Genomic DNA, 24,393 nt, shown 5'->3' with positions numbered 1-24,393 from the left:
GCTTATATCCATTAACCATCCCCATGTGATATCTCCTCACTACCCTTCCCAACTTTTGGTAACCATCATTCTATTCTCTATCTCCATGAGTTCAATTGTTTTTTAGTTCCTACATATGAGTAAGAAGGTGATAGTTGTCTTTCTGTGCCTGGCTTATTTCACTGAACGTAATGTCCCCCAGTTCCATTCATAACTCTTAATAAGTGTAATAAATATTACCAAGGTGGCCAGTAACATAATATATACTGTGTGTGTTTGTGTGTGCGTAATGATAAAACCAATCTAGTGGTATTTCTCAAAACTGCTTAGTTAGTATGTATATCTCATCAGGAATGGAGCATTTTAATGCTATTGCTTGTTAGATCTTTGGCATCTTTCTTTGGACTCAGTGCTTTGATAGTCCTGGTGGAATAGGAGAAATATGTTTATTACATATAAATATCATCTCTTTTTCTACCAAAGAGATTATAATGGCTAGAAAAACTGAATAGAAATAGAAAAATTGACAACTAGGTCCTATGATCATCACATACACATTTTATCTGAATTTAAGAACATACTTAAATTTTCAAGAGTTTAAAAATTTAAGAATGTATTTACTAATCTTCAAGAATAGAAATCTATGGGTATTCTGGACACACTTTGCCTATAATTTCAACTCAGTAATTCGACCATTCATTATATGCTTTGATTTTCACTATTTGCCCATAGAAAGCAGAAGCCTAAGACTTTTCTGATATACACTAGTTTATGCTACAAATATATTAACTACTTTTGAGCCTATGTAGTCAATCTGAAATCTGTCACAAAATAAAATAAAAGCCTCCATATTCTGTGCTAGAGACAGCATGGGTTAGACTTAGGGTCAGAAGCCCGGGATCCCATTCTGGCATAGCTCTGAGCATACCATGTGACCTCTGTGAATCACGTTGCCTTGCTCAATCCCACTTTCTTATCTGTGAGATAAGCTAAACTAGGTCAAGTTTTCTCATTCTTTCATGTGTACACTAATCACAAGGAGATTTTTGATAAAAGGAAGTTTCTGGTTAGTGAGTCCAAGCAGGCCTGAGAGTCTGCATTTCTAACAAGTTCCCAGGTGATGCCAACACTAATTGTTCCACAGGATACAATTTGAGTAGCAGAGGACTAGAAAAATTCTTGGACAACTACTGTATAGCTTGGGGTTTCTATAAGGTTATCCATGAGAAAGCAGGTTATAATGGCCCCAAACAGGAATCAAGCAAAGAAAATCACTAACATGGGTATGGTACTTTATAGTTAGAAAAGCGTTTTCATATCCATTTAGTCATCCCAGCATTTCTGAGAGGACCCTAAACTCAAAAATACTCAGGCTCACACAAGTACTTCATCAATATGTGCAAAAGCCCAGGATCAAACAAGATCCTCACCTCAACTAGCTGTGCTCACACACCGCCATGATTTCCATGGTCACAGGTCCCAAAATGCATGAAAGTCAAAGAAAAGCTAACAGCCTAAATTTGTTTCATGCACAGCCATATATTTATGTATTAATTTAAAGTTACCTAAATATTGATAAAATCTAACATTTACCTGTTAGCTCTGATTTAAGGCTTCTGTTTTCTTTCACATCTTTCAATTATTTTTCTGCTGCATTCTATTCATCAAATACAGAAAAACATCTCAGGCCAGCATGAGCATTTCCAGTTTCAATTGCTACAGTGCATGAGTTCTAGATCTTAAAGGCCAAGAAGCATCTATTTGACTAAAGAGCTATAAGGCAGCCATAAAAATTATGGATCACAGAAATAAGCAATTAGTGTTATCTTCAATTGCTTTATTGGCAGTATTCACTCGTTAGAATAGAGGCAGCCGTAAAACAGATTGCAACATACTGTATAACAGCATATGGGATTTTACATTATAATGCTATTCTCTGCCAAGAAGTCATATTTTCATTTGAATGCATGGAACAGATTATCACAGGGTTTCCAGCATTAGAAGTGGATGACCCTCACTTTTTTTTTTTTCGTAGTTGTTGTTAAAAGGCAATTCCTGAAGTTATGACTAAATCAAAATAAGTGCAATGGTGAACAGGGCTGTGTTACATGCCTGCATACGGGACCTTTGGAGACAGGGCATGGCATGGAACTATAATAGATAATAAAGTCAATCTCTAATGTGGTGGATAGAGGGAGAGTTGAGGGTTTGCCAGTCTTCCAAACCAGCTGGCGTCGATTCTGGAGGAAGCCGCTAACCCGCCCATCTCATCATAGCTGAAGTGCCACAAAGGACACCACTAGCACGGGGGATAGAAATAAAACAATAAAAATAATCATACAAAAAAGATCATGTTCTTTAATTAACATTGGGAGATGTCTTCTTGACATCCACTCTTCCATTTTTACAGAATGCATGTGTGAATGTGTTTATATATCACTGATAATGTAAATACAGGCCTTCACAGACACACACCCTACAACATGTTTCAACAGACCAGTCTCTCGGGAATCACCCACAGACCTAGAGTTGAAGAGATTTCCCCATTCCCTCACACATTTTATACTTTTTAGCAAGTTTAAATATGGTACACCTGGAAATAGGGCTAAAAGCTCACTCTCCAATATTTCAATAGTTCAAGTTGGAAAAAGAGTAGGGAAAAGCACATCTGACAGGTTCTCTTTCCAAGATCAGCCTGTGATGTAGCAAATGAAAGGCTTTGAAAGGCAGGATTGCTGAAAAGGAAGCTTGTGTGGTTTCAAATTAGAAGTCATATTGTTGCACTCACAGTTGATCAAATAAATATTAATCACCAAATGTATTTATGTCACTTCTCACGCAATTGCAATATATTTCAAATGTGTTTTTAAATGGTGGATAAAACACACTTGAAGGGGAAAAAAGAATCTTTTTTATAGAACCTTAGATACGAGGGAGCTAGAGGCATATGCAGTAATTTACTAGAACAAAGGAATATGTTTGAATTAGTTTCTGCGTGTGTTCCTGCTATTTATTCAGATCTAGTAAAATCCAAACAATTTGATAAAGTCTTCAGAGTCCATATGCAATTAAATCATGTTAAACATAGGCTTTAATGTAATGTTTCAATGAATTAGTGTATTCACTTATATAATTTTTCTAGTCTAGTCTGTGAAAATTATAAAATTATTTTTAAAGTATTGTAAGAAATCTTTATAATTTTGGAAAAAGATGATTCTAAATATTTACAAAGGCAATAATAATATAAAACCAAATATAACAGAGCTACTCCTTTCTCTATCCCTTGGTTACTTGGAGTAACATTTTCAATTTCCACAATACTTGTGTTTAATAATTTTCCTTTCCTTCATCAAAGGATTTGGTTGAAAAGAATAATTAGACTAAAATTGCAAGCATTTTGCCACCTAATCCTGCCTGTGCTATTTACTAGACCCTATGGCTTTTGTATATTTTTTAAATTCTGCTTCAGCTACCATGAATTTATTTGAAAAGTTACATAATGACTATAAAACCCACATCATCCTTCCAAATTGTACTTGAAAAAATATGTTAAAGTATTTCTCAAGTGGTTAGAGTAATTTCTCATGAATAACTACCTTGTCTTACCTTAGTTTGTAGTTTTCCTGGAGCCAAACAAGGAGGCTTCTTTAAAAACTCAAAATGGAAACCGGAACCACAGCAGTGGACCATGTATACTTTGAAAAAATGCATGCTGACAGATTGAGAGTGTCCCCCCGATGTATAACATACAATGAAATATCTGCCTTTTAGTTCAACAATATTTTCCTCAGTATCCCACCAGTTTTCTTAATTTGGCAAATTCTTGCGGCCCAGGTCTTATTATTGAGTTGACCCTATTACATAGAAATGTTAAGTAAGTTGTTCCTTAGGTTTACATGATAGCAACTCAAGGAACTACATATTTTTAAAATGTCATTAAGTATTGTGTGTGTGTGTGTGTGTGTGTGTGTGTGTGTGTGTGTGTGTGTGTGTGTGTGTGTGTTTCACCAGACAGTCTCACTGAGTCAAACAACAGTGATTCAAAAGGCTAATAGAGGAAACGGGTTCTTTTCCATATTTATCTTGCCATGCAGTTATGTTACTTAATTCAGCATTGTTCAGAACAAAACAACACTGAATAGTGGCTTGCTATATAATAACTAGCTCTTCTTTTCCTTGCAATAAAGTGAAGCATTTAAGAAAAAAAAAACCCACAAGCATCTCAAATAGCCTCTGCTTTGCTATAAAAATAGACTGTGATGAGAGTAACTCTTCCAATCAATTATGCAGCATGGTTTTAAGTGAGGAAAAAATTTCAACATACGTATCACTTCAAAATATATACAGCATATATCTATATGTACAAACTGCGTAAATTTTGAAGGGCTACGAAGTACATATTTTGCTACACCAAAGCTCTGACTGTTAAATTGATTGCAACTAAACTATAATTTCTTTTGCTGAAAAACCCGAGCAATGTGAATCTTACTGGGATTATTTAAACTTAGTGGTGTGTGTATACATCTATATGTGTGTGGGTATAAACAACAGGGTTTCTACAAATTCTCTTCAGTAGGCTCAGTAGCAACTACTCTTCTCTAACTAAAATATTGCTTTGAAATTGTCTCCTGTAAAAGTGACAATACTAAACAAACATATTTCAAACTCCACGGTCTACACATGTGGACTCTGAACCTCTTCCACATGGGGGTCACTTACTGTTGTTCACACATTTTTAAATACAAGCAAATTCATTAATAGTCTCCTTAGGAGGATACTTTTAAAAGAACAATCTGTCACATTAGCCAGAACAATGTAACTTGCACTTTTTCTTTTCATATATGCATACTGTATACATATACATTTTATATATATGTGTGTGTATGTTCATTTTGGCTGAATTCAGGAATGAGTCTGTGGGCTGAAAGAATCGATCTGTCACAGAGCAACAGATTGCAGCTATAGACTGCCAACAAATCACAAGCAACAGTAGGTAATGACTAATTGTAACAGAAATGAGGGAACAGAGGGTCGGGATTGTTTCAGAAAAGGTAACGGAAAAAAAATGATCCTTTCCAAATGAAATCAAACATTTTTTTGTTTTGGTATTTGGTATTGTTAAGTCACATAACAAGCACAGCACACTCTTCTCAATGGTTCCTAGTGATGCTGGTCAATTTGGCAGTTTCTAAGAGATTTGCTAATTCCCCATCACAGGTTGTCTTTTTTGTTCCCTTATTGCTAATTAACACCATTATATAAGGCACGATTGAGGTTGCTCAATGAATTATTATTTAAACACATTCTTTAAAGCAGTACAACCTAAGACTTACAGGAAAACTTAAATAAGACTCCGACCTTATGGCAATGAATATACAACATGATCTTGGGGGGGGGAGAGAAAGATTTATGAAGATTTACAAGGTCCAAGAAACAGAATGGGCAAGAACAATCATATCCATCTCATTTATTGATTATAATGTTGTAATTTTTAACGATCTATTCAATCTTACTTCCTCAGATTTTCACGAAATACTTTTTTCTAATTACCAACACACAAGCATACACTTGTTTATAACTGAAACTTAACCTTCTAAAACTTTGATCTATGAAATTACTCAGAGTTTGAAGTGCTTAGAGGAATTAAACCCTGCACTAAGATTCAAATGCTTTAGAGACTTTCTATAAGTTTTTCTTTATGGCAATAAAAATTAACAAGATCTTCTGTGTAGTTGAGACATAAGGATTTCATGATTTTCTGTAATTGTAGAGATTACAAAGCATATTTGATATGTAATATACATATTTTTAAAGATCACTTATTTTCTTTAAACTTAAGTATTTAATTTCAACAAATATAAAATTGCTCTTCTATTTATTCCTCATTTAAAGTAATAATTTTCTTAACCGTAGGCTGTTACCTTAGTCTTTAGGTGATACAGCCCTTATTTTAATTCCTACATTCTCTACTTTCTACAAACATGTTTGAACATCTGAATTCATGTCTATTTAATATTTGCATCAAACATTCTGTATCTCCTCATTATAATTTCAATTCAATAATTTGGTTAGAGAAGAGTAGGTGCTACAGAGCCTACTGAAAACAATTTGAGAAGCCCTGTTGTAATAAAGAAATAAATGAGGGACACTAAGGACTACCCTTCTTTTTTAGACATTGATATACGACTCTAAATTAATTTCTTTATAAACTCAACTCTTCTTCTGCTGAAAAAGAGAAGAGCAGTTCCAGAATGGCATGTTCAAAAATTAGCCATTAAAGTAGAAACACAGAAAAGAGAAAGCATCATTTGCAGAAATAAGTATCAACCAAATTAGCTAGGAGGAGAATGAATAATAATGGCGAACAATAAACTATAGATCATTGAAGCAATGCACACGAGGAATGGAAAGAAACTATAGACAAATGAGGTGGCAGCAGGGCAACAGGAACTCAGTGAAAGGAGCCAGGAAAAATAATACTAAGAAGAAAACCTAAAAATCACGACAAAGAGAAATAAACCCATATCAGAACCCCATTGAGTTCTATTAGAAGATCAGAATTACTTTCAGCATAATTTTAAATAAGTTCTCCCCATACTTTGTCAAAGGTTCTGAGTCTTCAATACTAATAAGTAGTCTAGACTAAATCCTAGTTGATAGGGGCATAGTTTTGGAACTCCTCAACGATTCCTGAGGATATTGTACATATCATTGTTATCCCCCTAGACTATTATTTTGTTTTCATGTGTCAGGATATTTTGGACAAAAAATAGACATCAACATTTTGGTAACTGAAAGTCTGCTAAAGCTATTTGTATTTATCATGAAACTGTTTTAAACTCCCAAGGAGTGAGCTACAGACAGCTTCATGGCTCAGATTTCAACACAGGTGCATCCCATTATCACCTATATCCTTTACATTCAAACATGGCAAAAGGGCCTAGTCACTTGACAGCAGTAATCCACTCTGACCAGTGTTTGCTTCTCAGGTGATGACAGAGATGTTGTGATTAGAGGCTGCTAGTACAAAAAGACAAATACCCATGTTACAGAAAGGACCCAGTTCACTAGGTACGACAGAAGCACCACTGCTAATTTTCAGGAACTGATAAAACACCAACTGAAATAGATTTGTTTAATCATTCAATAATTTGTTTCTTCATCCATTAAATAAATATGTATTGAATATCTTCCCACCAAATCACTCAGATCTGGAATATTTTAGTCCCACATTCTTACAGCCTTGGTGTCTTAACATCATAATATCACAAATATATTAGTGAAAATAACCCAGTACAGAACAATAACGATGACAAAATTTGTATCACCAACTTTTTACCCCCTGTTCTGGCTATGCCTGACCTATTATGTGGGACATGTATATAACTGTTTGATATAGTTAAGTAATTCCAGGTGAATCTTGTGTGTGTGTGTGCGTGTGCGCGCATGCACGTGTATGTGTATAATCATTTCACTGATAGTCACACTATAACATGTAAGCTTACATGAAGCATTGCTCTCTTAAAGTAAAAATATTTCTATCTTTTAACTTAATGTGAGTGGATAAGCTCTCAACACACCACCAAAAGAGAGGAATGCTAGCATGTGAACATTGGAATATAAGGAGTAGATGGAGTAAGGCCCTGAAAAGAGTAGATTGATAAATAGAAAACAAGGGGTGGCATCCCCTCCTTCATGATCATGTCCAGAGTAATCTGTCTTCTGCCACACGACACATAAATTAAAACATCTCAGATCTGAGTATATTGGATAGTTCTTCCTTTTATTTGTCTCGTCCCTGTTGCAAAATGAGATTTTCCATCATTTCATCCTGTCATTTGGTGTTTAATCCTTTCAATTCATGATTTTGTATCACAAATGAAGAATCTCCACTTTCATTTTCTGTTTCCAAACAACTGTAATAGTGTTACCAAGATGCAGGTCTAGATTATGCAGTGACTTGGTTACACTCTTTTACCCATTTTCTTTAGGCTCACTATTATTCTTTTGGGGTGTTTTAACCAGAACTGTCGTATCTATTATATATGGATTTTATTTCATACATACAAATATTTATCACATGGATTCAATATATATTAAAATCATTGTTCACACCTACACCCACAAAAAAATGCTTTCCTCATAAAATTAACTTAAAGCAGTTCCAAGAATTTGGTCAATGTTATTATTCTCATGTATTAAAATAAATAGATAACGATTACTCTTTTCATCCACTATATGTCAAATGTAAACACAGTTCTGGCAAATTTTGGCTACTATGCCCCCCAAATAAGAAATACCAAAAGCCTGACTATATTAAGTATTTGACATAAAAATGTGTAATTTAGCTGCTTGTGACCTAAAGGGAACTGGTTTATAAAGGTAGTTTACTAAATAATTGTAAAAAGTGACTATCCCTTTGGAAGGTTCATATAAAGAAACAAACAAAAAAAGAAACTTCAATTTTAATCACTACAGCCAAAATTTGGACTTTCCTTTGAGCTATATGGATTTAGATGGGACCAGAGCATAATTGAGTATATTCCTGGGAAAAATTATTCAACCTACTCCCACTTGTTCCCTTTGGCCATATCAAAATCACTGCTAGTGATTTCCAACCACAGGGGAAAGTGGGCAACGGCTCCAGGTTGATACTGGGAGTGAATCTCACAGTATCCCTAGGTGCCTCCTTGCTTTTCCAGAAGAGACAGTGGCTCTTAAACCAGATTTTGTATGCATGTGGTTCCTTCCGGTTTATACTGCAGCAGACCTGACTTCTCCACTCTAAGGAGCTGTCCTTAGCCACTGCGACCTCGGTTCCTGCAGGTGACAGTATGGCTTTCTGCTGATTTATTAAAAATCTCCCATTTTATGGCTCCTGTGTGCTCTCTGGAGTGTGATCATGTGACCAGTATAATGACAATCTGTCTCCCTGCTAACATTTCTCTACTTTGGTTATTTGTTTGATAAAGTGAGGAGCTTCTCTTTTGTTGCCCTTCATCAGAGCTTAATGTCTTTACTTTGGGATCAATATACTTTATGAATAATTTTATTTCCTTCTATTTTTATGGTCTTTTCTCCTCATTATCATACTGAGTTTATTAGCTGGTGCTGTCAGTATCTTTACCCTGTCATATGTTCCTGAGGTACAGTAAATATCACTTGTGTTGTAATTAATATGCACACCCTCTGCAGTAATTAAAGTACAGACCCCTTCAACCAGCTGAGCTTCCTACACTAATTCCACCTTATCTTCATAATGAACTTATTGTAATCTGAAACTACTACTGAATATTGTTCAGTAAGGCTAGAAGAATGAAATCTAACGAGATGCAATAATATTTGTGAACATGTTAATATAAAAAATGAATTTAATTAGCCTAAATCTAATTAAATTTCTCATACAATTAAAAGCCCACCTTCCTTCCATTTTTTAAAAACTAACAAGTGCCACATTATTGCCCTTTCAGTTATTCATACAAAGAGGCAGACCGGACAACTGCTTCTTCCCCATAAGTTACCTATAGGATAAGACCTATAGGGATCCAGCAATTGGATAGTGCCATAGTAAAAAAATAAACATGGTTGAGTCCTCTGAGGAACTACTATCTGCAACAGGAGGTAAGACTTTGACAAATCAGAAAGCTGACCTTCACCAAAATAGATAACTGAACCAATCTGTGAATTAAAACTGTATTTTAAAAATACTTAATACCATATTTACATTGCAAGATGCACAAAGACACAGTCCCTGTCCCCAAGGAACTTATGTATATTTTTTGAAGTTTTTTATTGCGTATATTTAAGCTGTACAACATGATGTTTTGATATACATATACATAGTGAGATGACTACTACAGAACACCAAATTAACGTATCCATCATCTCATATAATTACTTTTTTTGTGTATGTGGTAAGAGCACCTAAAATATACTCTCTTAACACATTTCCAGTACATAGTACAGCATTATTAACCATAGTCCTCGTGATGTACATTAGATCCCTTCTCTTATCCATTCTACATCACTGCAACTTTGTAAGCCTCGACCTGTATCTTCCCATTCCCTACCCCAACCCTACCCCAGGTTTCTTTGTCTCTATGTACAGTATTTGACTTTTTTTTAGATTGTACATAAAAGTGAGATCATGCAATATTTGTTTCTGTTTCTTGCTTATTTCACCTAGCATAATGAAGAAGCTTATATTTTGATGAAAGAAATACATATTTAAGTTCAACAAATATTTATTGAGCGTCTCCTAGAAATAATACAAACAATGAATGTCATAGAACATCTATGCATGACAAAAAAGGGAAAGTCTAGAACTAAATTTGCACCTTGATGGACAAGGGAGAGAGCATTTTTGGCAGGACATTAACTGTTGCTACAGATATTTGATTTTTTTTCTGGAGAAGAGGGTCTGTGTAAGTTACAAATATTAATACAATTGTTCCCCATGACACAAAAGATGAAATCAAGATACATAATTGGCACAAAGGAGAGACATGGAGAGCAACTGCATGCACATTTACTATTGTACTTACCTTGTCAGGAAACATTTCAATAAGGAAAGTGAATGCTTAAAGTACAGACCCACGATAGGCAGATAGCTGGCAAACAAGTCTGCAAATTGGGTGTAGGGAGAGACATGACCACAACAGTGCCAGTAAATAGGATTATTTCAAGGTGGAAAGAGGTTACCAGTAGGGTAGAGGCCTGCTTTTTAATTATTCACAGTAATGACTTGGATGTTGGAATGAAAGGAATCATTTCCAAGACTGTAGTGCAGGCAGCACAGCACTGAGGGCTGGTATACACACACACACACACACAGACACACACACACACACACACACACACACACACACACACATAAAAATATATCATCTTGAGAATTTAAAAGTGGTTTAGTGGTCAAAACACCTGTCAGTTAAGATGGCACATTTACCCCGTTGTTGTTTTGTTTCGTTTTTGTCTAAAGCCAGCCCTGTTTATGGGAGATGAGATTTTGTAAGGCATGTTACCTAATGGATTACTTGGAAAAAGGTCATCCAGTGATGTCATCCTTGCAGTAGCAGAATCCAAATTCCACCATACCTGGCACCTGTCTGGCACTCTCAGAGCAATGATGGATTGGCTCCCCAAGAAAATCAACATCTTCTTCCCTACTAGACTTGGTATGAATATCATCGGGAAAGAATGAAGAAGTAGTTAGGTCTTCAGCCGTGCTACAGTCTCTGTAAAAGTATTAGTGGTCTTGCATTCAGATATGAGATGTCCTTTGGCAACACTGCCGACCCACTCCCCTACCACCAGTGCTGATGCCAAACATTGATTGTTTCACTGGCATATTTCCTATTTCATCCTGAGCCTCTAGTTAGAAATTGCACTTTTCTTTTTTTTTAATGCATTAAGATATATAATATAAAAGTTTGGGAACCCAAAATCATCTCATGCCATTTTCTAATATAATAAAATGAAGAAAATATAAGTTGTGTATCTGTTACCCCAGACAGGAAGACACAAGTTTTAAGTAGAAACCTGATATAGTCTAGGGAGTTACCCTGAAAGGCAAACTTCAAGGTATCTTTGTAACTTCAAACTTCAGTGACAAAAACAAATAATATGTTGAGATGTACTGCTAAGGCTATGCATTACAAATTTTGAAAGCTAAAATAAAGCTAGACACTCTCTATAAGAGTGTCCACTATATTTTAAGGAAGATTTAACTGTACTTCAAAAGGACATCATGGAAAAAACTGAATGATACTGATACAAAAGATAAATTACAAAGAAAATATGGACTGTGTCGCTGCTGAAAAATACAACTAAAACAAATGCCATCTACCTGATAGGGAATTTTTTTTCATGTTGAACCTGACTATCAAATGGCAACCTAAACAGAAGGAAATTTGATGGGAACAAGTGGAGATTCTAAAAGACATACTTTCAACAATCCTCTTTGTTGGAGTTTTGGTTAAGCATAGGCACTAAAAACTATTAAATCCAACATATCAGTCCACTGACAATGAAGGCAAGGCACGAGTGCACTGGTGGGTGTCTGTGGGTCTGTGTTTGTGTGTGTATATGTATTTGTATGTATATTTTTAAAAAGCAAAAATTTCAGCTCAGAAAATTAAATAATGTGAAATTTCCTTTGATACCCTTTTCCAATATAGTAACCAAAAATAATATCATGTGTCTTAATTTACATTTGTTCATCTTAAGCTTTATGTTCAATTCAATTTAGAACCTAAACCTCATGCTGAAGAATAGTCTCAAAGGACAGAAGAGTCATAAAAATCAGCATCAATGTTGCTAATGAATCTGCATCATTTTTAAAGGATGAGCTTGACTTTGGAGCAAATATTTTGTGACTCATTATTTACTTTTGCATAGTTAGAATAGTTTGGGAGCAATGCTAATGTGCATGAATTAATGCGCTAATCTAGAAATTATATCTTTCTTGGAAAGCAGATATACTTTTACGTGCTCAATGGTGAGATTAGTGGCAAAGTCTAGGAACATAAGTAGGAAAGACATCGACTGTATGCATGATTTGTACACCTGTAGTGTGGGGGTGTCAATTTTAACCACCATTTGGTGATATACTCTTGACTGAATAACAACCTTTCAGCAGACTGTGTTCATAAGGAAAATGTCATTAAGAAGAGATTCGTCATGAAACTCCTGATACCTTCTCCAGATCCTCTGGTCAGTTTATTTATATACTGTGCCATTGACCTCTTAACATTACTCAACAGAAACAAAAAATAAAATGTGACAACTAATGATAAATGACTTGGAAACCGATATAGAACATTCTAGAAAGTTTATATGAAAGAAGTTCTTGAAAGAAAACATTGCCGAGGAAGAGAACATTTTTAAAAATGGAAAAGCTAAGCTATTCTAATTCCGTGAGTGTGTGTGTATAGGTATGTGTATACTGTATATTCTCAAAATATATATTCTCAGTATATACATTCTTATTCTTTAATAACCTAAAAGCAAAACCAGAAACTCCAGTTTGCTTTCCTTTTATTTCTAGCTTACTGAATGGGATTCTAAAATTAAATTGCAATGGTTTGCAAAACTCCTCTCTCAAATTAACACAGAAGTAATGGAAGGCATTTTTAGCTATACCTGCTCAACCGCTATTTTAACAAGAGAATGCCTTAGAAATTGCAACTGGTAGATTTAACATTTTTCGTGTGAACTAAAAGATGTCTCACAATACAGGTAGCTCCAGTAGGGCCAGTCTTTATTTATACTCTGATTCCTCCAACTTTCTTCATACCTAGTTTCTGTTGTTTTTTTTTTTTAAAAAAAAAAAAAAGAATATGTGAAACTGCTCATTGAGTGTTCAGCATGTTTGGATGTGGTTTCTTAGTCATTATTGAGAAATGGAATGGTTAAGGTCTAGAAAATTTATTTCCCTGTGTGCATTCAGCATTAAGACAGAGTACCAAAGGATGAGCTAAAAAAAAATTCTAATTATAATTTCATTTTACATTATTTCCTATACTCAGCATTGTGTATATTCAGGAATGTTGTTGAAGCTATCAGAAAGGAACCCAATACTTATTTTTAAGCTAAAACATCATGGTCTTAGGCCTGAATTTTATAAACGATAAGGTTATCCATGTACCTTTAAGAAAGTACTGAGAAACTTTTCTGGGCCTCAGACAGGAAATATAAGTTGTGAACTTATTTAATGGCTATACCTTCCAAAGTAGAACAAAGGGAGAGAGTTATTGAGGTAACTAAAACAAAGCAAGAAATACTGCAGAAAAAGAGAAAAATACTTTTTCCCAGGTCTGAATCCAGTAGCTCAGAACACATGAAGGAGATGAATGAACTGAAATGGTATTTGCAGCCGAAGAGATAGATGCTGAGTTGTTACTTCTTGTGATGCTATGAGGTATTTATAACAACAAAAGAACCTCTTGAAAATAAAATCAGCACCCAGTTTCTCAGCAACAATCTTCAGAACCCACTAGCAATATTATATACTTTAAACACCACTGCGTGTCTAAAGATTTTAATAATGACTTATGTAAACGTTTGTATTTTATTCATAAGCTGTGTCTATGTTCAGATGCTATTTTCAGAATACTATTCCCTTTAATAAGCTTCTTTACCCATATCTACAATTGTAAAAGTAAACCTCGGGAAAAATATTTTTTTCAGCCTGCTTTTCCATCCTAAAATTCCAATCAAACCATAGCACATCAAAATATTTAAGTTTTAAGTGTGGTATTTAATTTTTAAAAAGAAAATATTAGAAGCTTTTCTCATAGTTGCTTTTTTTTTTTCCAAAAAGTGCCTTGGGGTCCATTTTTAAAATGTCCTCACTTACCTTTTGCATTTAAAGAAATAATTGTATGCATTTAGTGCTTGACATTTCCCTTTGTGAGTTGCAAAATCCAGAAATCAGAGAACACTATTGAAACAACTGTTATTTCACATTTTCCATGGAATGACTTCCATGATCACATAGACAGAAGACAATTACCACCATGCTTTCAGTCATTAGAGGTATTACAATTTATACTACTGGCTTGTCAATGTTTCTACTCTCTTGGCACAGTTATATCTAAAGTGAAACAGAGGTGATAAGTTATTTTGCTCTGGTGTACCACTTGGTATCATATTGGCCTGAAACATTTTATGTATCTCACCAAGCTCTTGGAATTAAGAGATTATTCGCATGCAAAGTAAAACAGAAACCATTTAGTTGTAACTCTGAGGCAACTTTTTGATAAAATAAAATCTGGTCTCATCACAGATACAGATTTTATTCTTTGTCAAATAAGATTTTTCTTCTATACCATATCAAAGCAACTTGTTGACAAGTGAAAAGGTAAATAAATTACACGTGTTAAGTCTTTTGGTTTGCTTTGGGGGATTGTGTATGTGTGTTTACTTCTCTTTGTTTCAGTTTGTTTCTTTGGTTTATTGTTATTATTTGATGCTAAACAATAAATCTGATACTTTTTTTGGTCACAGTAGTGACCTAATTAGACAGGTTGTTATATTTGCAGGTGTTTAGCACACAATCATATAAATACAGACTAAATGGGGACTTTATGTATTAAAAGATAAAAATTTTAAAGAAACATTATACAAAACTGGGTAGAAATTGAGGGGTTCATAAATAATCCATTCTGACTTCTGATTCCAAATCTACTTTTGATTTTTTTTTTCAGAATTGTATGACAAATTCTGTTAAAAATAAAAAGACAAAGAGAGATGTAAGAACCTCACATTACAAGTCTTAAACATGAATATTGAATCTGATGATTTTATTTTTTACAGGCAGTAACAACAATAACTCCCTGCCACACACTCTTATAAGGAGATGATGTCTAATGTCCCCTCCCTTAAACACGGGCTGGCTCTCTGGCTGTTTTGACTAACAGGGTTTGGCAGAAGGGATGATATTGATTTTTGTGGCCAGGTCATTAAAGGCCTTGAAGCTTCTGCTTTGTTGGCTGAAATACTTGTCTTAAAGAATTGTAAGAAGTCTGACTATATTGAGGTCATCATGCTGTAAGGCAGACTAAACTCAAACCAAAAGGATAAGCCGCATGAAGAGGCCATGAAACTACTAGAAGAGCAAGAAATGTTGGAGGCTGACAGTGATTTTGACCTCTCATTTTCTACTCTAGCATTAGCTTTTCCTGTCATCTGGCAGTACCTCCATGAGAGACCCTGACTTACAACCACCCAACTAAGATCCTTCCCAAATTCCAACCCACAGGAATCCTTGATAAGTAATAGTTTTAGCCACAAAGTTTTGAGAAATTATTTATAGATCATTCAATTATTAAACAAATGTTTATTGAATGTCCACTCTGTACTGGGCAGTATCCTGAGTACTGAATCCTGCAAAGATTTTTTTTTTCCCCTCAAAAGAGTTTAATCCCTCATCCCCTGTGCTTCTATGACTCTTGAGACAGGCAATACAGCATTTATTTCTCTTGTCTATATAGTATAAATGTTTGATTAAAAAATTATAAATTCAGGACCTGGGCCTTAATTAATTGTATTACCCTCTAGAGCGTTAATATTGCACATAAATGTTTGTTGATTGGTACATAACACCTATCTGGACAAGGAAATTCAACGCAAGAAAATGATACTATTATACTTCATGATATAAATTGAGTGAATAATTTTTTTTAAATAGCTGAATTTTTCAATTGGAAGAAAGAAATTACTTTTTTAAAATATTTATATATGCAATTATTTTTTACAGTAGTTAAAAAAGAAAGAAGAAAAGCATTTCTCAAAGATCCTAGTAATTAGTAAACAAGACTTAAGTTATTAAAATAAGCTTTAGCTATTTCAAATTAACTTAAACTAATTTTATTTTATTTGTCAAATAGTCTGTTGCTACAGCTATAGATAATTTTGTCGTAATTGCAGCTTAAAACTAAACATGTCCTAGATATGATAAAAAGTAGTATCAGGCCTCCTGGTTACAATCTTCCTTTCTACCACTAGTCTATGCTGTTGCACTAAGTACTGAATGCCCATCCAGTGTCCAAAGGAATTCAAAAAAGATCACTTTTGTCTAAGACATGTACCTCAGATGGGAAAAAGTCAAATGCCTTATTTTTTCCTCAGAATGGAAGTAGACAATTTATAACAATTCTGTACACAAAAATACATTGTGAATTCATAAATTTAAGTTTTAAAAACTATCTCAGTTAGACAAAGAAAATTCAGGAAAATATTTCTTGGGGGACGACCTCCCATGCTAATTTGAAAAGAAGCAATCCAATCATCATAATTATGCATTCTTAAAGTTTTCACTTTTTGTTAATTTCCCCTGGTCCTCTGCCCCACTTTGATCTGCTTTTCATGAGTTTCTAAATCCTATGAATTCTACCTCAGCATTATTTTTCCTATCCAACTCATTTTCTCCCCCTTGTACTAGTACAGTTTAGAACCTCAAAGTCTAGAAATTGCATAGTATAGGCAAATGCTCATTGAGGTCTTATCTGTGTGATGTCCTATGCTAACGGTTTCACATATACACTCTGTTTAAACCTCACACAAACATGATGGAATAGCTTATAAAATTATTCCTGTTTTACAGATGAAAAAAATCATGGAGGACTTGCAGAACTAAGTCTGTGGCCTGAGGTCATAGTCAGTAGTGGTGGAACCAGTATGCAAATTAGATAATGTGACTCCATAGCCCAGTAGCCTATCCTAGTTCTCTAACTCACGGGCTGGAATGAACTATAAAATCTAGTCTACTCCCTGTTTGTTTCATTCTCCTTTAACATTCCTACAACGCTGTCACTAGCCTATGTTGCAACACCTCCAATGACTGTCATAATAGTCTTCTATCTCTCAACTCCAACTCTCCCTAGGCTCTGCCAGACTAATTGTTCAAAAGCTTTTTGTCATAATCTCTCTTCTATTCAAATAAACAACTCACATTTCTAAATGAAGCAACTACAACCACTTCAAACATTCTAAACTCCCTCCAACGCTAGCTATTCACACTCTTCAGTTCACAATTTGCATCCAAAATCCTACCTCTCTGGTTGTCCTCGTAGGGATAATATGCTATTTCTAGCATCTTAGAATATGCTCCTCACTGACTATCTCACCATGCCCATATTCTTCTCATCCTTCAAGAGCCAAGTTAAATGTCTCTTCATCCAACAAGCCTTTCCCATTCTGCTCAGGTAGATGTCATCTCTCCATCTTCTGGAGTATGTCTGGAGTTATTTTTCTGTGCTATGCCTGGTGTGACAGGAAGTCAGGTCCAAGAAAGATCTAACAGAGTCAGAACAGAATAATCCAAGTACAGAAGATAATTTTGCAACACAGTTTCTAAGAAACAGTCTATGAGAATGAGGGCCAAAAGGATTCACAAGAGGGGCTCAAGATATTTTCAAGGAATCTCTGGAAAACAAAACTAATGAAGAAATTCAAAACCCAAAATCAAATAGCATAGACAGGAGTTAGAGGACTTCGAGGATACAAAGTACGGAGTCACACATTCGTTGTTTGTGGTTTCATCGTGGATTCTTCTAGTTTTTATTAGAATTGGCACACATCACATAGTGCCTTAAAGATATTGCTTGGCCTCTCACAATAGACACAACTTTTGACACATATTATTTTCCATGGTGTATTATAATTATACATCTGACAAAATTTAGAAATCAGCAGCTCTGATTGCTTATGCTCTGGACTGATCTATAAATTTTTTGAGGATAATTACAACTTTGTCATAATGTTTTGTATTAAGTTACAATTCTAAAATTTTTTAACATAAAACATGATAAAGAAACATTTGATGGATGAATGCAAGCATAGATAGAGGGATGAAAACATTAAAACCAAAACTTGAGTTTCTATATTTCTGAATATATAAGTAATGCTTCTAAAATGTCTAAATTTAAATCGCTGGCTCCTAATAACCCTTTAGAAACATTCAAACTACCATATTGTTTCTAATTCTAAGTGTTTTCCCAACTGCACATAACAGGTTTTTAGTTAATTGAACCAAATATTTGACAAGATTTAAAGAATAATCTTTCAGGGTAATTTTGATGAAGTCAAAACTTGAAGTTTGCTACCTATCAATTTGAAATGAAATCCAGGCCTGAAGAATCCCTGAACAGAAAAAAACAGTTAGGCCTCAGAAGTGATGTGACTTGCTTGAACTTGCAACATAAGTGAAACTTAAGTTATTTATTGTAAATGCCTACCTTGGAGAAAAACAGAACTCAAACTCAACCAATCAAAAGTAGCCAACAAGTGTAATTATATAACTAAGAACTTACCAATGGGATAGACCAAATAAAGCAACTGTATAACTGTAACCAATCAAATATTTTATTTGCTTTATTTCTGTGTCTGTTCTGTAAAAGCCTCCCCTTGCATTCCCTGGGAGGAGCTCTTGATCTGCTTTTGCTTTGGAGCTCCCTAATTCATACATCGTTCTCTGCTCAATCAGACTCTTAAATTTTATGGTGCCTCAGTTTACTTTTTGAGATAACTGAACTCATTTGACTTTGTATAAAGCAAACATCTCATAAACCTTAAACCTACCGGTCATCTAACATTTTGGGAAGCATTTTATTATTTATAAATATAAAACACTCACCTATTACATTATAAACTGAAATACCATGGGCAAACTAAAGGTCCTCAGGGGTCATACCATGGCTACAAAGAATAAGAAAAGTATGTGTACTCTTTTACTATAATTTGTGATGATTTGCATTTGTGAAAAAATTATTCAGGAGAAATACTCAACCTGAGCATAAGTGTGTTTTTCTTTCTTAAAAAGAGGAGACACAAGACCTAAAATATTACTGGATAAAAGCTATCGACTGCTAGGCAGTTCATAATAATAAAAAAAAAGATTAAAATCATAAAATGAAATGTTTGAGAAATAATTAGCCTTTGGTAAAACTCACTGTCAAATGGAAATTCATTTTTAAACATGAAATATATTTTTTCTATGCTATTTTAGCTTTGTTTTAATTTGCTATTTAGCAGTGCGCTGAAATATTAATAATTTGTTTAATAAATTCCTTCTAAGTCTTAATAGATTTTTAATGAAGAAATCTGTCTTAGAGATCATGTGAGAATTAATACTGCATACTTTCTGAAAGTGTTAAATTATTGACCTGCTGAACAGTTTCGTCTGAACCTCTGTCTTTTGCTTGCCATTGTCTATGTTCAGATCTTCTTAGAAGCTTTGTGAAATGTAAAAATCATTGATCGTATAAGCCATAATAATAGGTATTTTAGGAATGAGAAGGGAAATGTTTAATCCACAGTATCAATTCACAAAAATAAAAAAAATTTTATTCCAGATTAAAATGACAAATCATTTATAATTAGCCTGGTCATAAAATAAGCCCTCACTACTTAAAACCATGGATGAGGGTAGGAAAAAAAACATTCTCATGGGGCTTCAATGTTGGTCTATTTTCTACAAAACATGCAGCTAGCTATTCCTACAGGGTTGCCTAAATGCCAGAACTGTAACAGCTCAAAATAAATCCCTTCCTCCATGTAGATTTTCGGCACATAGGAAGGTCAGCTCTGGAGTTTGACAGAGTCAGGGTGCATTCTATCAGAATGACTGGGATGCCGACTCCCCTGTTTTACTCTTTCATGAATCATGACAAAAGAACACAATGCTCAGCTTTGAAAACAGGTAAATTAGTAGAGAAAGGAAATATGTGGCACTTTCGTGTCCCAATCCATTCATGCCCCTGGGAGAAATTTATACAGGGATTATCTCTGTAGATTTTGGAGACAAAATGAATTGTGAAAAGCCAGTGATCTTTGCAATAATTAGATCTGCATTTAATCTCTGGCTCTTCCATTTACTAATTATTTGACTTGTGATCATTTGTTTAACATCTCTGAATCTGTTTCTTTATAATATTGCCAACTATATAGTATTGGGGGGAAAGATTAAATGAGATAAAGTATATATGATTCAAATGCTTGTTACCCAACCCAACACATACTTGTTACTTAATAAAAACTGGTGACTATGGTGGTGGTAATGGTTAAATCCTCTGTAAGTTCCAAATACAATTCTCTCTACAGTAAAGGGTAAAGTCTTTGAATTAAACCTTAGGAAAGTTCTCAGTATATGTCATTCTCATAGTCCTCAAGAGCTAACCCAATGTTGAGACTAAAACTCAGAGATTTGATATCTGTTATAGCCAGGAACAGGGAAGGTGTAAATTAGCCCAGAATGCCCAGTAAGGGCCAGTGAATAATGGACAGCATAAGGGAATTACTTTCAAATTGGGTCACACAGACCTGGTTTTTTTGCTGCTGTTTACTTTTTTTTGTAACTTTTCTCAACAGAGTAACCGTGGAAAATCCACATAAATTTTCTATATCTCAGTTTCCTCATCAGCAAAATATGAAAATAATGACATATTATTTACTCCCAACAATTACTTCAAGGTAGCATTAACAACAGCACTTGGATTAAGATTTCAGAGATAATTTAGATTGTAAATATGATTCTTTTTGTGGTTCTGTGTTTCAGAGTTTCCCAGGCTATATGTCTCTAGAGTCTTATCCTGAGATATGCTCTGAGAAAAATAAATAAAACAGCTAAGTTCTATGGTCAAATACATTTGGGAAACACCATACTTCTTTCTTGGAGAGTCACAATTAGCATTGGCATACTAGAAAAATAGAGAAATTTTTGCAATATAGACAACACAGATGATGCTGATGCATTCTGATGGCTGCGGAAATCAGCTCTGAGTAAACCACATCCACTGGGATTGCTTGGCCCTACAAAGTGAGTCTTATTATGACTATTAAATTGACTTCCACTTTTATTTTTCTCTTTTAAAGTTGTCCTATGCGGGTTCAAGACCCGCCTGGGCAGCAAGACCTCATCTCTACAATAAATCAAAAAATCAGCCAAGCGTGGTAGCGCATGCCTGTAATTCCGGCTACTTGGAAGGCTGAGGCGGAAGGATCCCCGGAGCCCAGCAGGTCGAGGCTGCGGTGGCCGGGAGGGGCCACTGCACTCCAGTCTGGGTGACAGAGTGAAACTCCAAATCAAAAAAAAAAAAAAATTAAAATTAAGTTGTCCTAGTTCGTTGCAAGAGGTAAATACTGGAAAGAAGGAAAGTGACACATACAAGACCCAAAAAACTTGCTGAAGGGATTAGAAGTACTCATATGCATCATGGAGCCCAGAGTTTACATTAATGATCTCATATATTTATTGATATGATATGGGATTCAATGAACATATTATTATTGAAAAATGGACTGAAATTTGAAAATCAAATCAGGCCAATTGAACCCAAAATCTGATTACTGAAATGAGAATCAGGTATGTTACCATTATACAATTTAGGATATAGCCAAGCAGCAAGCCTTGTCAATTGATCTAATGTGTGTAAAACACAGGTGATACTCACTGGGAGTACAGTGATTTGTAAGACCTGTTCTACTAAAAGAGTGTCTAGGACATAATAGGCACTAAATATACAAACAAATTGAAACAGGAATTTTACTAGGCCCTACAAAAAGGACTAGATTTACATTACAAAATGAACAGAAGACTATGCGCTATTTTTTTAAATAATGTCTAGTATTAACTGACAAATGCACAACAATTTAATCAATTTTCAGTAAGACTCTAACTTCTCAGTTGTATAAAAAGAATTAAGAATGAGATTAGCAAAAGAGCTAGTCAAGGTTTTGCGTGAAAAAAAACCCCTGAAATGTTGGTATAGCTCTGTAGATGAACAAACCATGTATCTTATCTAAATAAGTAAGACCTGAAATTTGATATTGGTTCCACCAATTTATTTCTAATTATGTGACCTAAGGCTAATCACTGAAACTCTTGAGTTTAAAAAATTCAACTAGTTGAATATAGATATTTTATAGAAGTTTTGTGGCGGTTAAATGACTGTCTAAAAAAGTGCTTAACTCATTACTTCCTACATAATAAGTGCTAAAAATGTAGTTTTCCAAATATTTCATTATCCAAACATTTTTTTGGCAAATTATTTTATTTTCTAGTACTAGGCCAACATATTTATAGTTGCTTTTTCCATTTTCAGGGAAAACTTATCTGCCCACTAAGTTACAGAGAAATAAAGCTGACCCAGTTAGTCTATTATCTAGTTGGTGGACGTTAGATGTCTCTGACTTTACATTTTGCTGTCATGCCACATGTCATATTATATTGCACCTAAATATGTTTAAAACTTTCAATGCACTGCAACTTTACCATGCTGTTCAGTGTTTTGGTTTGGTATACGTTTATTGTGATATTAGAATAAGATATCTTCATAAGTTGTACCTACTCTTTGAATTTTTTGATACTTTAAAGAGACATATAGAATATTAGGATACTAAACTATAGAAGTATAAAGTACATTTTTTTGTGATGTGGCTTAAGCAAGACTCAGGTATCCAAGTCCTTGTTATTCACTTTTCTCACACACTTTTTATAAAATATTGTTTCTACATTGTATCACTTTAAAGATGAAAGTACTTTTCAATGGTACTCAATAATATTTATATGCCAGTTTCTAATAAAGCATTCATTGAATGAATCATGTTAAAATGTAACCATAATAAGTTATAAGCTTGTCTACATAAATGCCAACAAAAATAATGAATGACAATTTTCTTGTTAATTCTTAAGTCAAACACAAAATTGCTTAATTAGATATTTTGAATCAATTTAATGCATCACAGAGAAAAATTCCAACTTTTAAAGTAAAACCTTTCATTTTATACAATATAGTGTTTTTAAAAGTTCAAGAATATTTGCTTCTGAAAAATGAGCATCCTCTGTCCATTAGTTGCATGAAATATATGTGAACCAATTTTTAATAAACATGAGATTCTGAAGTCAGACAGCCCAGATCCCAATGTTTACTATCTCTCTTTGGCTTAGAGTCCTCATCTGAGAAAATGAAAATTATCTTTTAAAATTGTGACATGAATTGAATAAAGTGCTTTATCCTAGGACATGGAATATAGTAAGGCTTAGTTTATGATCAGCTGTATAGTAGTAATAATAGAATTATCTCTCTTAACCTATATGATTTTTAAAATAATTTAAACTACATCACGACTTGGACATGGCCAAAAATATCACATTATACTTAATTCCATACAGGTGACCTCTGCTTTGAGTTTGCTATAAATGTATTCTTCATACCTGGTTTCAGCCTGGTGCTTTATTTCCTTAGGTAAAGCTGCTTCTTCATCCAACTATTTGAAAAGATTTTAAATGACTCAAGCAAAATTTCTCATTTAGGATTATTTTAATTACAGCAGCAACAACAAATGTATATACGTTCATTAATAAAAGTGTAATTTGTAGTTGTGTCCCTCTGAAAGTTAAGCCAGAAAATTTTAGATTATATTGAGACATTAAAAGAAACAGTGCTAAGTCAAATGCTCTATTATTAAAAAATGTCATCCCTTATGAATTTCATAAATAGCAAATCTGGGAGCAGAGTAACCATTTTAAAAAGTCTGGAGGGGATTCCATAACAACATTTAAATGCATTACTACTCAAACAATTTGATTGGATTATAAAATATTTAAAGCTGCAGCTGTAGTTGTGGTGTTTACTGTTGATTATTTTGATTTCAAAATCTTCACACAAAAAAGTACAAGTTTACAGAACTATTTATGTTGCACTGATAAATAACTATACTGTAAAATAAACTGTACATAATATATATTTACATAAAAAAGACAAAATTAGAAGTAGCAAAATAAAATCAAAGCTTCTAAAAAGTTTTATCTCTGAACAGGAATACTTATCTCAAAACCAAAAAGACCAAATACATGTTCTAGTTGAAACTGTATTAAAAATTAAGGAAAATACATTAATGTGAGTTCTGGTT

Source organism: Carlito syrichta, unplaced genomic scaffold (genome assembly GCF_000164805.1).
Source record: "Carlito syrichta isolate Samal-C Ts95f unplaced genomic scaffold, Tarsius_syrichta-2.0.1 Scaffold302096, whole genome shotgun sequence".
Taxonomy (NCBI): Eukaryota; Metazoa; Chordata; class Mammalia; order Primates; family Tarsiidae; genus Carlito; species Carlito syrichta.
This window is presented reverse-complemented; position numbering follows the sequence as displayed.